A 13,995-nucleotide genomic window follows, 5' to 3' on the forward strand; every position below is an offset into this window, starting at 1 on the left:
TTTCTCTGTTTCTCTTTTAAAATTAATTTGCTGTCGATATCTTCTAGAACAGACCTAATAGCAGAATCTACTCACCTCACCTCTCCAGCGGCAGCCATTGTTGTTGTCACCCTAGCGCGCTTTGGTCACGTGGTTGATTACGTTACTGTTGATCATCTGTCCATCATCGTATAAAGCCCGCCCTGACAATTTGATTGGATCGCCAGAGGGTGGGCGTTCATACTCGCGCTACTATGGAGCAATTCCAGACCGAACTTCCCGACCTCAAACCTTGTGGGCGGGACTAAGTTCGAAATGGCACCCAGGCTAAAACCTAACCCCCACCCCAAGAAAAGAAACTTTCCTTGTGGGGACCAGTTGTTGGTCCCCACAAGTACCTATGAGTCCCCAAAATGTAGCATATTCCTAGGAAATTGTCCCCACCAGGTATTAAAGACATGGCCACACATTACACACACACACACACACACACACACAAGAGGGCAACAGAGGACAACAACAGAAAAACATGAGAATTAACATAAATGTAGAAATTACAAAAAAACTGGAATTAAACCAATAAAACTAGAAAACAAGGAGCAAAGTAAAGTGCAACAGAACAAAGACCATGACAGAGGTATTAAGGAGTTCTGACATGATACTGTCATATACTGTCAAATATAATGCTTCGCACTAACCCCTAAATCCCTCAGTTACTATATAAAGTACGGACTATATAGTGGACTTTATAATGAACTCTGTTAACTGACCGTTCAGACAGATGATCACTACTTTTCGCTTCCCATTGGTCACGTAACTCCGCCTCCCCACATGGTACCCTCCTTGTATTATTCCCTGCTGACACCACACGACAGAGGGCCACTGGGACAACAAATCCCATAATGCTTTGCAAGAAGATATTCTGGGATATATCTCAGGGGTTGACGTTAAGGATTTCTACCACTTTGGGCAAGTGGCTTTCACATTTCATTTGCCCAGAAATAATTTTTACTTTCCCAGTATAATGTTTGATAAATATAGTTCCTAATATTCATTTTTGTAAATATATATTGTTTTTTAAATGTTTTTTTGTAATTCAGTAAGTTTCCAGGTTCCTGGTGTGTATCTGCATGCGTCAGATAATGAACTCAAGCCTACATTACCATGTTAACATGCTTTTCAATCCTTCCTGAACATTCTTTTCAAACTAAACTTTGCTTTAAACTGTTGTGTGCTTGGAAAAATATAATTATAATGTTAAAAATAAAAAAACTTACACTACTACTACTCACCAATTTAACATGTTTAGCTCTATATCATTTAAATGCACCTCTGCAATGTCTAAGAGAAAAAAATTTGATGAACATTTTTTAATGTATGACCGCTGTACATATGATAGAAATATTTACACTGTGCGCATACAATTATTATTATTTTCCTAATCCCTGACTGATCATTTTTAATCTAGCGTGTATTATAGTATAGATTAAATTCATCATCCAGCTGCTGCTCTGCAGAATTCTTAGCCTCGTGAGACCATCCTGATCTCGCGAGCTTTCAAGGTTTCACTCGATAATCAGTCTGGAGACTCTCCGTTAAAGAAAATTTGGAGCCGTTCACCAAACGAACGTCCAATCAGCGTTGGCTTTGAGGCGGGTTGAGGTGTGACGCAACGAGAAGCGCGACAGTTCAGTCTAAAGAACATGGCGGCTTCAGCCGATGAAACTAGCGTTAGCGTGGCTATCGAGCAAGTTTTATGGGAATTACAGAGTATTTCTTCACTGAAAGAAGAGCAAAACACTGCTCTGGAGGCTTTTCTCAGAGGAAAAGATGTTTTTGCTCTCCTCCCCACTGGTTTCGACAAGAGTAGCCTAGCTGTTAGTACGTCATATGCTTCGTTGATCTGACTGGTTTATTTGGCCCGTCTATCACCAACATAGGCCAATCAGCTAACCAGTATTTTCGCCCCTTCACAAAATTACTTCAACGGAAGGTTTCCAGATGGATATGCGGAGCAAATCCATCTGGCGGAGTCAGGTTACAACCATGCAGCTTTTTCAAATCACGCAAGAATGTGTACAAAACAACAAAAATGGCGCCGGCAATGCTTGTGGGTCGTTTTCTGCAAATGTTGGTGCTTTTAAAGTACCGTAACTTTGAGTGTTAAACAAAATTTTTTGCGATCATTGCTCTTGCCTGGTGGGCAAATGCAATGAAATTTGTTCTCTCCCGACAATAAAAGCTACTTGCCCCGGGGGGATCGGGCGATGGTTAACGTCGAGCCCTCTATCTTCTCGTCCACCGACCATGGATGTTCACTACTTTTCAAGGTTCATTGTGGGAAATTTAGCTTCTTTTTTTTCCACTAGACGTTCGGACACTCATTTAAACTGGCGTAATCACTACATAGTGCCCTATGCAGGGATTAGGGCGGACATTCGGACACAGCCTTCGATTGTTTGCCAGGTTGGACACATTTAATTTGGACAAGCTTTAAGTCACATCAAGTAACTTCCTGAAAAATGACTACAGGTTTATACTATAGATACATCAGCGCTGATCTACTGAGGTGACATTCAGCTCATTACACAATGTTTTACTCATGTAGGGTCAATAAAAAGCCTATTTCAATTATATCTTTCATTAAAAACTTACATATTGATTCTTTAATAATAAAAATAATGAAACATTTTATTTAAAGGGCTTTTCAGGACATCCAAGGACACTGTATAAAATACTCAAAAATACACAATATACACAGTATAGACTATATTAAAAACAGTTGGGGCAGTCAGTGAAGGTTTGTAATATTTAACAGTTTTTTAGCCTTGATTTAAAAAGAGGTGAAGTGTCAATATTAAAATATTAGGTGTGAGTGAATTGCAGAGTCTTGGAAGCAGAGCAGGAGAAAGCTCAACTCCTCATGGTGAGGAGGCGCACACTAGAATTTCCTTCTTTCATCTGAGGAATATTGCAAAAATGAGCAATCTCCTGTCCAGGGGTGATGCTGAGAAACTAGTCCATGCATTTGTTACTTCAAGGCTGGACTATTGTAATTCTTTACTATCAGGAAGTCCACAAACTGTAGTTAAAAGCCTTCAGCTGATCCAAAATGCTGCAGCCAGAGTTCTGATGAAAATGAGAAAGAGAGATCATAACTACCAGTTTTAGTCCGTGAGGCAGACATCCTGCCTACTTTGATAAAGCTTAAAGTTAGGCTCAGGTTATCCTGTCTGTCTTTAAAAGCAGTTTAGATATCCAGGTTCTGATTCTGAGTGGTTCCAGTCCAGATCAATACATCAGTTCACAGCTTCTGGTCTGCAGCAGAAAAGGTTCAATCATTCCTGCTTTTTTGATCGGACCTCATGCCTTAAAACCCAGCAGCAACCGTTAACAATCACATTTAAATGTCTCATTTCCAAATTTAAAGTGATTTCATATGAACTGTTTCTGGAAGAGTTCTGAAGGTTGGATTAACAGCTGCAAGTTCAGCTGAATCCTGTAAAACTGTAACAGCTTCATTATCGATCGTTTAATTCAATTTAATGACAATTGACTAAATCAAATTCCAACACCTGAGGAGTAGATGTGAAACAAAACGTGGCCCCGCCTCCCTGCTGTGCACCTGTACTGTCAGATTTGACAGGAGGTGGGCGGAGCTTTCTGAGAAACGCTACAATCGGATGAATGAGTCATGAGTGGAAGAGTGAATGGCCTCTTTATTCCTCCAGGTTCCTGATGGTGATGCAACCTGAGAATCTTCCAGGCCGGCTTCAGTTCAGAGCTCTGACTGTTTCCCTGCTTCTCTATCATCTTTAGTTTTCCCTTTTTATGACTTTTGCTGGTGGGAAAGTTTTTTTATTTTTTTCTTTCATAGTTTGGTTTGCAAATAACCTTTTTTTCTAAAGAAACTGCTCACAATTAAAAAGCCCAAAGTTCTTCACGGTGAAATACACCCAATGGCTTCCAGAGTGAGTGACATCTGGACCGGCGCCATAGAGTCCTGCTGCTGGTTCCAGTCAGGAGATTCATTGCAGAGTTCCTTCTATTTAGAGCAGAGCTAAGATCACTAAGAATCATCTGACAGGTTTTAACGTCTTTCACAATATTTCTGGAGCGAACAGAACTTTGGATCGTGTTATTTCATTTCTTAGAGACAAGTTCTGATCCAACCGGACATCTGCGTCTTTCTGAATACACTGGAAGACTAAATGAAACTGGTCAGAATGCCCAGAAGAAAAACTGAAGTTCATAAAGTTCTGACAGATTCATCAAGTAATAAATGTGGTTTTGCTTCCATTAATGAAGCATGAAGCTGATATCAAAGGCAGAGATGTTCAGGATGTTCTTTCTGTTGTGACCCAGAGGAGGTAATGAATCAGAAACAGGACCTGCACCACAACAGAACCCTGAGAAACTCTAAATGATTGTGATGATGATGAGGGTGAGAAGAAGAGGGAACTAGAAGGAGGATGTGATCACGGACTAAAGGAGTAAAGATAAGGCCAGATTTAAAATGTGCTACACTCAGCATGGTTCTGGAGTCAAACAAGCGGATCTTTGTGCAAACAGAACCAGGATTTCCAATGGGAACAAAATCTGGCCGCTCTGCCAGCAGCTGTAAATCAATTTCTGATCCAATAGTTTGAGGATATGTGAGCCGGTGCCATAATTCAACCATCCAGCATGAAGAATGTAATAAAGTGTGAGCGTGTGGCGGCAGACCTGGGCTGATCCTGCTGCTCCTGTGTTGTTGTTGGCTGAAGCAGCACTTAAAAAGATGAGTTCAGGTGTCTCAGTGTTCGTTCCGCTCTCTGCCTCCTCTGAGCCTCTATCCTGTCAGACTCTTCTCTGGGTTTATTAACCCTGAACCGGCTGGATTCTGTTTGCACCTTCACATCCTTACTGGTCCTCAGTGAACGCAATTAGAAGCTCGATTTGGAAGAATCGATCAGGGAAAACTTCCCTTTGACTGAATGTAGAGAAATCTGGCTTTATCTTATGGCCACAGGATGCTTAAAAAAGTCTCCCATCACTTCCTTTGGCCAATCAAAAAACAACAACACCAAACCTTCATGAGAGTGCATTAGATGAGAACAAGGAGGACTTTAGGTCTCCTAGTTCAGGAACGTTGACAGAACTCAGAACTCCTGATGTTCTTTAGACACATCAGACTGGAACTGAGTCACCTGGAAACCAGAACAGAGGAAATGTTTCTTGGATGAACATCTGAGAGAGGCTGAAGTAGAGCTGGACTCTGAGACTAAATAGGGACATAGAACATGTCTGTAAATCCATGAAGAACTGGAATGGAATCAGCTCCTTGCGGCAGCTTAAATAGGAGCTGGAACAGGTGGATCAGATGAAATCTGGGCGGAACTAAGCAGGTGGAAGAAAAAAACTAACGATGCAGTCATCAGGGTCAAGATCATGACATCTCGGCCTAGTCAAAGTCTGGATCCAGATCTGCTGATTCTGTGCGATGACTGGAGGCGAAGGAGATGAGAAGCTGATCTCCACACAGAGTCAGAATGATTATTGGGTTGGAAAAAAACATTTTCTCTTGCAGAGATTAATAAAACCCTCCGTGCCCATCAGAGGGACGCCCTGATTATTTCCCATGAATTTAGATCCATTCCAGTCTGGAACCATCTTCGAGGCAAACAGCATAAAACACATCAACACCTTTGTTTCTAGATGTTGGAGCTTGGCCTGTTTTCCAGTGTGGTCCTGTTTCTCTGACTGTGACTAACTGGATGTGCTCTCTTCATCCTCTGACATGGGAGCTGGCTCGGAGCTCGTCTGCCTGGCTGTGTGTTTCCTGGACGGGGCCGCCTGTGGAGCTGGTTGACAGTTGCCTTTTGTATCTATGCTTCTTTTTCTATTCTGTCTCCTTGAACCCCAGTGGGCCTCAGCAGATGGCCGCTCACACTGAGCCTGGTTCTGCTGGAGGTTTCTTCCTGTTCAAAGGGAGTTTTTCCTCTCCACTGTCGCTACAAGCATGCTTAGTGTGAGGGATTGCTGAAGAGTCAATGAGTCGATGCAACACTGCAAAAAAACATCTAGAAATAAGTAAAAAATGTCCTAAATGAAGTGTATTTACCCTTAATTTGAGCAGACAAATAAGATGATCTGCCAATGGAATGAATATTTTTACTCTTAAAATAAGATAATTAGATAATATGCACTTGAAATAAGACAAAGCAATTGTTTTTTCTTATTTTAAGTGTAAATTGTCTTGTTCCATTGCCAAAGTGTCTCGCTTACCTCCTGAATTTAAGAAAAAATACACTTAATTTGAGCAAAAATGACTTATTTAGATTTCCATTTTTTGCAGTGAAAACTTTGAATCAAACTGGATGATCTGGTGAACTGGAAAGTGACCTGAGATGACATGATGTGAATTGGAGCTATAGAAATAAACTGAATAGAATTGAAAACCTCAACATGCCGACCTTCATTGGATTTTTATCTGTGGGCGATCATGTTTAGTAGTTCCTGATCTTAAAAAAGGATGTTTTCAGGTTTAACTTCTGCCTGATGGGAAGAAAATATTGCTGTTTAGTATCTTTTCCGTGCTGCAGCCTGGTTCGCTCTGCAGAGATGAGTTTGTTGATTTCAGGAGAAGCCTGCGGGGTTCTGGAATTCTAGCGAAGCACCGGGAGGAGCTGCTGGAGATGACTCAAGCCCTGAGAAGTGATGAGTAAGTGGGCCACGGCCCCGATCACTGGAAGGATCACTGAGAGGTATGAATGCTCAGCAGATTGAGTTTCCAGAGAGAGAATCCAAGCGTGGACGCTCAATAACAAACAATTCTCGCTTGCAGCTCTAGAAACAGGACGCGTCATGTCCTCAGGTTGGGACCTCTCTGTAACCTCTCAGGTTGTAGGAGTTCATGTTGGCGTCACTTTCTGCAGTTCTGTGACAGACTGCATCGCTGCAGAGCTGCAGCTTCAGGATGTTCTGATTAGCACCTGCTGAAACCGATAACAGACAGAAAACGGTGAGCCTGTTGTTCTGAGGTGAGGAAGTTTAGTGGAGAACATTAAGGCTGAGTGCATCGGGTCGGGATCTAAGGCTTTTACTTCCTCTCATGCAAAATAAGCTGAGTGTATCAAAGTGGAAACTTTTCTTGAAGAACAGTAATTATCAATCCTGCAGCTGGAGAACCACAGCCCTGAATGTTTCACACTTTGCAGGACACCTGATTGCAATGATTGCACGACCTCCTCAGAACCACTGAGGGATGCAGAAGCCTGTGAATCATTGTTTTATAAGGTTTGGAAATATTAAAGAGTTTCTCTAGAGCTCGTCCGAAAAGAAGCGATGCTGCGCTTAAAGGAATAGTACACCCAAAACATGATTAGCCTTCATTTTCTACTCACCCCCATGCTGAACAACACTCTGGAGTACTTTTTTGATATCTCTGAATGCGCACTTTCATCTGGTTTGGTCTGCCGCGGTTTCCGTAGACTCGTGAACGCGCTTTTAGGAAATCCTATTAACTACTGTTTATGCTCTAAAAACATTCTAAATGACTTCGTTTGGAGTAAATTCTGGATGCTACCCACTCAGGACACTTGGAATACATTGGATGAGCAGTATGGAGGAATATTGACACGTTTTTTGTGGACTTTTATGGACCTTTCTGCCTCGGGCGCCATAGACCTCCATTATTTGAATGTCAGCAGACAGCAAGAAGCCTCCCAGATCTCCAGATGCATTTGAGATATCAAAAAAGTACTCCAGAGTGTTGTTCAGCATGGGGGTGAGTAGAAAATGAAGGCTAATCATGTTTTGGGTGTACTATTCCTTTAAGGACCAGGGTTGAGAACCAAGCTTAGTATCTAAATTAAACATAGTATTTGTTCCTTTTTGCTCTGCTTTTTGTTCAAAGGTAGACGGTCGGTTACTGAAGGTTAAAGGAGGAGGATGCTGGGAACTTTGGTATCAATCTGATATCAAGTAAATTCAGGATCAGTATCGCCATATTTATACTGATATATTTAAGCTTTAAGTATCTTTAAACTCTTGACCTTTTGGTGTTCTTTGTGTCTGTGGATTTTTTTGTGCTTGTGTGGATCTTGTCTTGAGACCGATCTAACTCCATGGTCATGGCTCTTGTGTGACAATTTATTTGAAGGTGCTGAGAAGAATTAGCCTGACGTAGTCCGACTCAATTCTAGTCAGAATGAGTCTGATGCTGCTCCATAGAGCTGTGATTATGGGGCGTGTTTCCAACGAACCAGGAAAAAAAATGCCTCTGCACTCAATTGGATAGACCTACAACCAATAAGAGCAACGGAGTGCGTGACGTATGTTAAGTTGTTGTCAACAAAAATCAAAGCGTGCAGTTGCACGCCTAGAATAAGAAGATGAGCCTTGATCGCGTTTCTCTGTTCCTCTTTTAAAATTAATTTGCTGTCGATATCTTCTAGAACAGACCTAATAGCAGAATCTACTCACCTCAACTCTCTGGCGGCAGCCATTGTTGTTGTCACCCAAGCGCGCTTTGGTCACGTGGTTGATTACGTTACTGTTGATCATCTGTCCATCATCGTATAAAGCCCGCCCTGACAATTTGATTGGATAGCCTGACAGTGGGCGATAATACTAGCGCTACTATTGAGCAATGCCAAACCGAACTTCCCGACCTCAAACGTTGCACTGCAAAAACGATCTAGAAATAAGTAAAAATGTCTTAAATTAAGTGTATTTACCCTTAATTTGAGGGGGTAAATGAGATAGTTTGCCAATGGAATGAGTATTTTTCCCCTTAAAATAAGATAAGTAGATAATATGCACTAGAAATAAGACAATGCAATTGTGTTTTTTTATTTTAAGTGTAAATTGTCTTGTTCCATTGGCAAGAAGTCTCTTTTACCTCCTCAATACAAGAAAAATTCACTTATTTTAAGAAAAAATTACTTATCTAGATTTCGGTTTTTTGCAGTGTGTGGGCGGGACTAAGTTTGGAATGGCACCCAGGCTAGAGAAGAATAGACCACCGGTAGCCTCTCATGACCAAGGCAGGCCTAGTTGTGGGACCAGAAACAGGACAATGGAGCCCAGGCCTGGCAAAGCAACCCGGAATGAGATTACACCCAACTATGGTCTGTATGAAGGTGAAGACAAACATACTAAATTTCTGCGCCTGCCATTTTGCTCTATTAACAGATACAGCACTCAGTGCAACCAGTCAGTAGATCAGCTTCTAGTAGATCATGTTTGCTAATGTCTTTTACAAATCTTTTGTAACGTACAGGAAATTGGACCCAGGAAACAACTCAGACAGGTCAGTGGAATGCAACGGATTTTATTTTTGAGTGTGTGGGACAGGGAGCGGGCAGGCTGCTCTTAGTCAGGGAATCCCCTGTGGCGGAGACAACAGGTTAGTGATCAGCAACAGGAAAACTAGAGAGGGAGTGAGGCTGGATCACTAACCTGTTACTGGGTCTCAGAGATGGCAAATGGCTCCTTGTTGGGTCAGAGGCAGGAGTTCTTAAGACGAAGGGGCTTGTGGAAGCAGTGGCCGTTGAGCGGCGGATGGTTTGCTGAGGACTGAGGCCGATGAGGTATATAGAGAGGTGTAACCAATTAGTGATAATAGCAGGCAGGGTGGAGTGAGCAGGTGGGTTGAGTTGGGTATTAAAGGAATAGTACACCCAAAACATGATTAGCCTTCATTTTCTACTCACCCCCATGCTGAACAACACTCTGGAGTACTTTTTTGATATCTCAAATGCATCTGGAGATCTGGGAGGCTTCTTGCTGTCTGCTGACATTCAAATAATGGAGGTCTATGGCGCCCGAGGCAGAAAGGTCAATAAAAGTCCACAAAAAACGTGTCAATATTCCTCCATACTGCTCGTCCAATGTATTCCAAGTGTCCTGAGTGGGTAGCATCCAGAATTTACTCGAAACGAAGTCATTTAGAATGTTTTTAGAGCATAAACAGTAGTGTATAGGATTTCCTGAAAGCGCGTTCACGAGTCTACGGAAACCGCGGCAGACCAAACCAGATGAAAGTGCGCATTCACCGTCTGCTCTGCCGATAATGCAAGCGTAGAAGAAGAAATGTGCTGTTTACCTGTGCAAAGAAAGAAACAACGAAAGAAAAATGTCTGAGGACTTCAGTGTTGAGGAAGAGCATGAGTTCTTTGCCGAGCTGAATGCGCACTTTCATCTGGTTTGGTCTGCCGCGGTTTCCGTAGCGTCGTGAACTCGCTTTCAGGAAATCCTATACACTGCTGTTTATGCTCTAAAAACATTCTAAATGACTTCGTTTCGAGTAAATTCTGGACGCTACCCACTCAGGACACTTGGAATACATTGGACGAGCAGTATGGAGGAATATTGACACGTTTTTGTGGACTTTTATGGACCTTTCTGCCTCGGGCGCCATAGACCTCCATTATTTGAATGTCAGCAGACAGCAAGAAGCCTCCCAGATCTCCAGATGCATTTGAGATATCAAAAAAGTACTCCAGAGTGTTGTTCAGCATGGGGGGGGAGTAGAAAATGAAGGCTAATCATGTTTTGGGTGTACTATTCCTTTAAGCCAGTGTCGAGATCGTAACACCTTTAGCAGATCAGGGCTTTAGTATGAACGGTTCCTGCATGCAGATAAAGGCTGCAGCCACCAAGCTCTTGTCTACAGTTTAGAAACAAAGTTCTAAAGACGGTATCTATAAGACTCCACCAACCTTTAGGCTCGAGTCCGACCCAATGAGAGGCCCTGAATTTTATCACAGTCAAAGATAACTAATGGGAAAACGTTCTTGGAGCAGGAAGGGGGGGGGGAACGCTTGGTTACTGAAGTCTAATGGTGTCAACAGTGAGTCAAAGCCAGTGACAGACTGTCTGACCTTTACAATGCAGTGATATCAATAGAAACAGCCTCCCACATTTAAAACCTCATGACTCTGCAGCGCTGTCAGTGTGACAGGAAGTGACAGAGGAACTGACCTCAGGTCTGTCTTTGATCTGCAGTGTAGCACTTTCTTGTTAATTAGGACCCAAAATCTGCAACATAGATCCAGCTAATAGACTCGTTTCCAGACAGAGGTTCAGGGATTTGGACATCGATTGAAACGGTTTAGGTTTGAAAATCAGTGCAGAGTTCGCCTGGTTAGCTTCACAGAGAAACGGCGTTTGGTTGTTCTGAGATGAAAGACGGATGGAAATGAAAAACATGAACCGTCTTGTAAAACGTTGAAGTCTCTGTATTCATATGTGAGTAATGTGCTTCATGAGCTCAGAGGCGACATGTTTTTATGTGTTTTTGATGAACGTTTCTCATTGAAGCCTTCTGTGTATAAATCTAATCTCTGTGGCTTTTATTATTTGTGGCTTTTATTTATGGTTTCATAATGTGTGGCTGTGGATTCCTGGGAGACAAATAAATGCTCTTATTGAGGATGGAAGTTGCGGTGAGAGGAAAATGAAACAAGCTGAGAACAAAGTGGACAAACACAATGACAAGCAGCTTGCTTTATTAATTCTCATCATTGTTCTTCATTTGATTCTCCTCCACAAACCACAAATATGGACGCTACCACCAACGCCTCTCAAACCTCCGTCATCTCTCTCTCAGCCAATCGGATCGGACCTGCCTGCTTCAGAAAGCTTCAGCTACATCAGGAGGAATGCTGGAGTTTCCTTGATCATAATGAAAGTGAGATATGTTGTGATTAATTCCACGAGGCTTTCATTCACTGTTTGAGTGAAGTGTGTAATAAAGACCAGAGGATCTAGACTTAAAGAGTTCAGGCAACATCTCTATGAGAGCAACCAATGGCGGCAGAAAACCTGTCTCACTGGAAAAACGACCTAGAAATAAGTAAAAAGTTCTTAAATTAAGTGTATTTACCCTTAATTTGAGTAGGTAAAGGAGATGATTTGCCAATGGAATTATTATTTTTACTCTTGAAATTAGATATTTACATAAAATGCACTTGAAATAAGACGATGCAATTGTGTTTTCTTATTTTAAGTGTAAATTGTCTTGTTCCATTGGCAAAATGTATATTTTATCTCCTCAATTCAAGAACAAATTCACTTATTTTAAGAAAAAATTACTTATCTAGATTTCGATTTTTTCCAGTGCTGCATCCTAAACGCTATTGGTAACTCCTCATCCTAAAGTAGGGTGACCATATTTTCATTTTGAAAAACCAGGACACCTTGGAGCGGGGGGGCGGCGGCGGGGGATCTCTGTTCCCATGCATAGGCCTACGTAATCCTACAATAACATGATATTAACAGTTGATTTATTAAAAATGCTTTTCAGTAAAAGTCAACAGCAATAACTCCAATAACAAATGATAATTTGATTCAAAATGTATTTATTAAAAATGCTTAACGATTCCTGTAATGAATGAAAAGCACAATGAAAGAAATAATGTCTCATCTAAACATCCCTCACTTAACAATAAAAGTTAACAATAACTATCAACTCCCAATAACAGATGATTCTCAGCCTCAGCAATGAACGAAATAATGTCTGTTCTGTAGGTTATTGGAAAAAATAAACAAATGCGCTAATTGACAAAAAATACCTCTTTTGTAGCAAAAATAACTCAAAATGTACCAAAAACGAACAAACATATCAATAGACTATTTTTACTTTCGGTGTCCAGGTGGCTTTTCAGATCCCTTGCACCTCCATTGGACACCAAGACATATGTGCCTGCTTTGTACGCTGTGCACAAGGCCTCCCGTTTGTCTCGACCCGCTCTGAAAGCGGGGAAACTCTTTTGTAAATCGTCGGTAAACATACATTTACGCTTTTGCATGTTGTTGGCGTACTGACAGCCAAGCTATCTATATTCTGATTAAGAACAGGGCTGCCCACACTGACGCGGCTCAGGGGTGATGTCACACGCAGCGTCGTGCGCAGGGCCCTAGTGCCTGTAAATTTAATGGTCCAATGAAGGTAATTTAAAAAAAACAGGACATTTCCTCACTTTCTAAAAAAAACCCGGGACGCCCAGGACAGGACGTGAAATACAAACATGTCCTGGGAAATACGGACGTTTGGTCACCCTATCCTAATGTATGTTTGTATAAACAGAGTGTATACAAAGCAAAATTTTGTTTAGCACAGCTTTTCCGACAGCAAATGAACATTTCCATTCCAAAAAATGCAGCAGTGCTCAAATGTAAACAGAATGAGATAAAAAAAATATGGTGCAAAAAAAAAGCGTTGATATGCAGAATTGTTGGTTTGGTGTTTTCAGTTTGATGCACAGTCTGAGATTTAGAGTTTTCTCAACAGTTCATCAGTGTGATGGCGGTGGGGAAGAAGCTGCACTGGAAAAAAACAAAATCTAGACGAGTCATTTTTTTTTCTTAAAATAAGTCCATTTGCTCTTGGATTAAGGTAGTAAAAGAGACATCTGGCCAATGGAACAAGGCAATTTACACTTAGAATAAGAAAACAGAATAGCATCGTTTAATTTCAAGTGCATATTATCTAATTATCTTATTTATCAGAGTAAAAATACTCATTCCGTTGGCAAACTATCTCATTTACCTGCTCAAGTTAAGGGGAAATACACTTAATTTAAGAAATTTTTCTAGTGTTCTGCAGAACCTGCTGGTCCTGCATTGAATGCTGTGAAGCCTCTTCCCAGAGGGCAGCAGGGAGAACAGTCCATGGTGGGTGGGTGAGGGGTCATTGATGATGTCACACTGCAAAAAATGTAAATCTAAATAAGTCATTTGTTCTTAAAATAAGTGCATTTTTTCTTGAATTGAGGAGGTAAGTGAGACACTTTGCCAATGGAACAAGACAATTTACATTTGAAATAAGAAAAAACTATTGCATTATCTTATTTCAAGTGCATTTTATCTAATCATCTTATTTTAAATGTAAAAATACTCATTCCATTGGCAAACTATCTTATTTACCTGCTCAAATTAAGGGTAAATACACTTGATTTAAGAAATTTTTACTTAATTTCAGATCGTTTTTGCAGTGCACAGGCTCGGGACACGCAGCGCTGGGATGAA

The sequence above is a fragment of the Cyprinodon tularosa genome, unplaced genomic scaffold (genome assembly GCF_016077235.1).
Source record: "Cyprinodon tularosa strain WSP-4 unplaced genomic scaffold, ASM1607723v1 ctg672, whole genome shotgun sequence".
Lineage (NCBI taxonomy): Eukaryota > Metazoa > Chordata > Actinopteri > Cyprinodontiformes > Cyprinodontidae > Cyprinodon > Cyprinodon tularosa.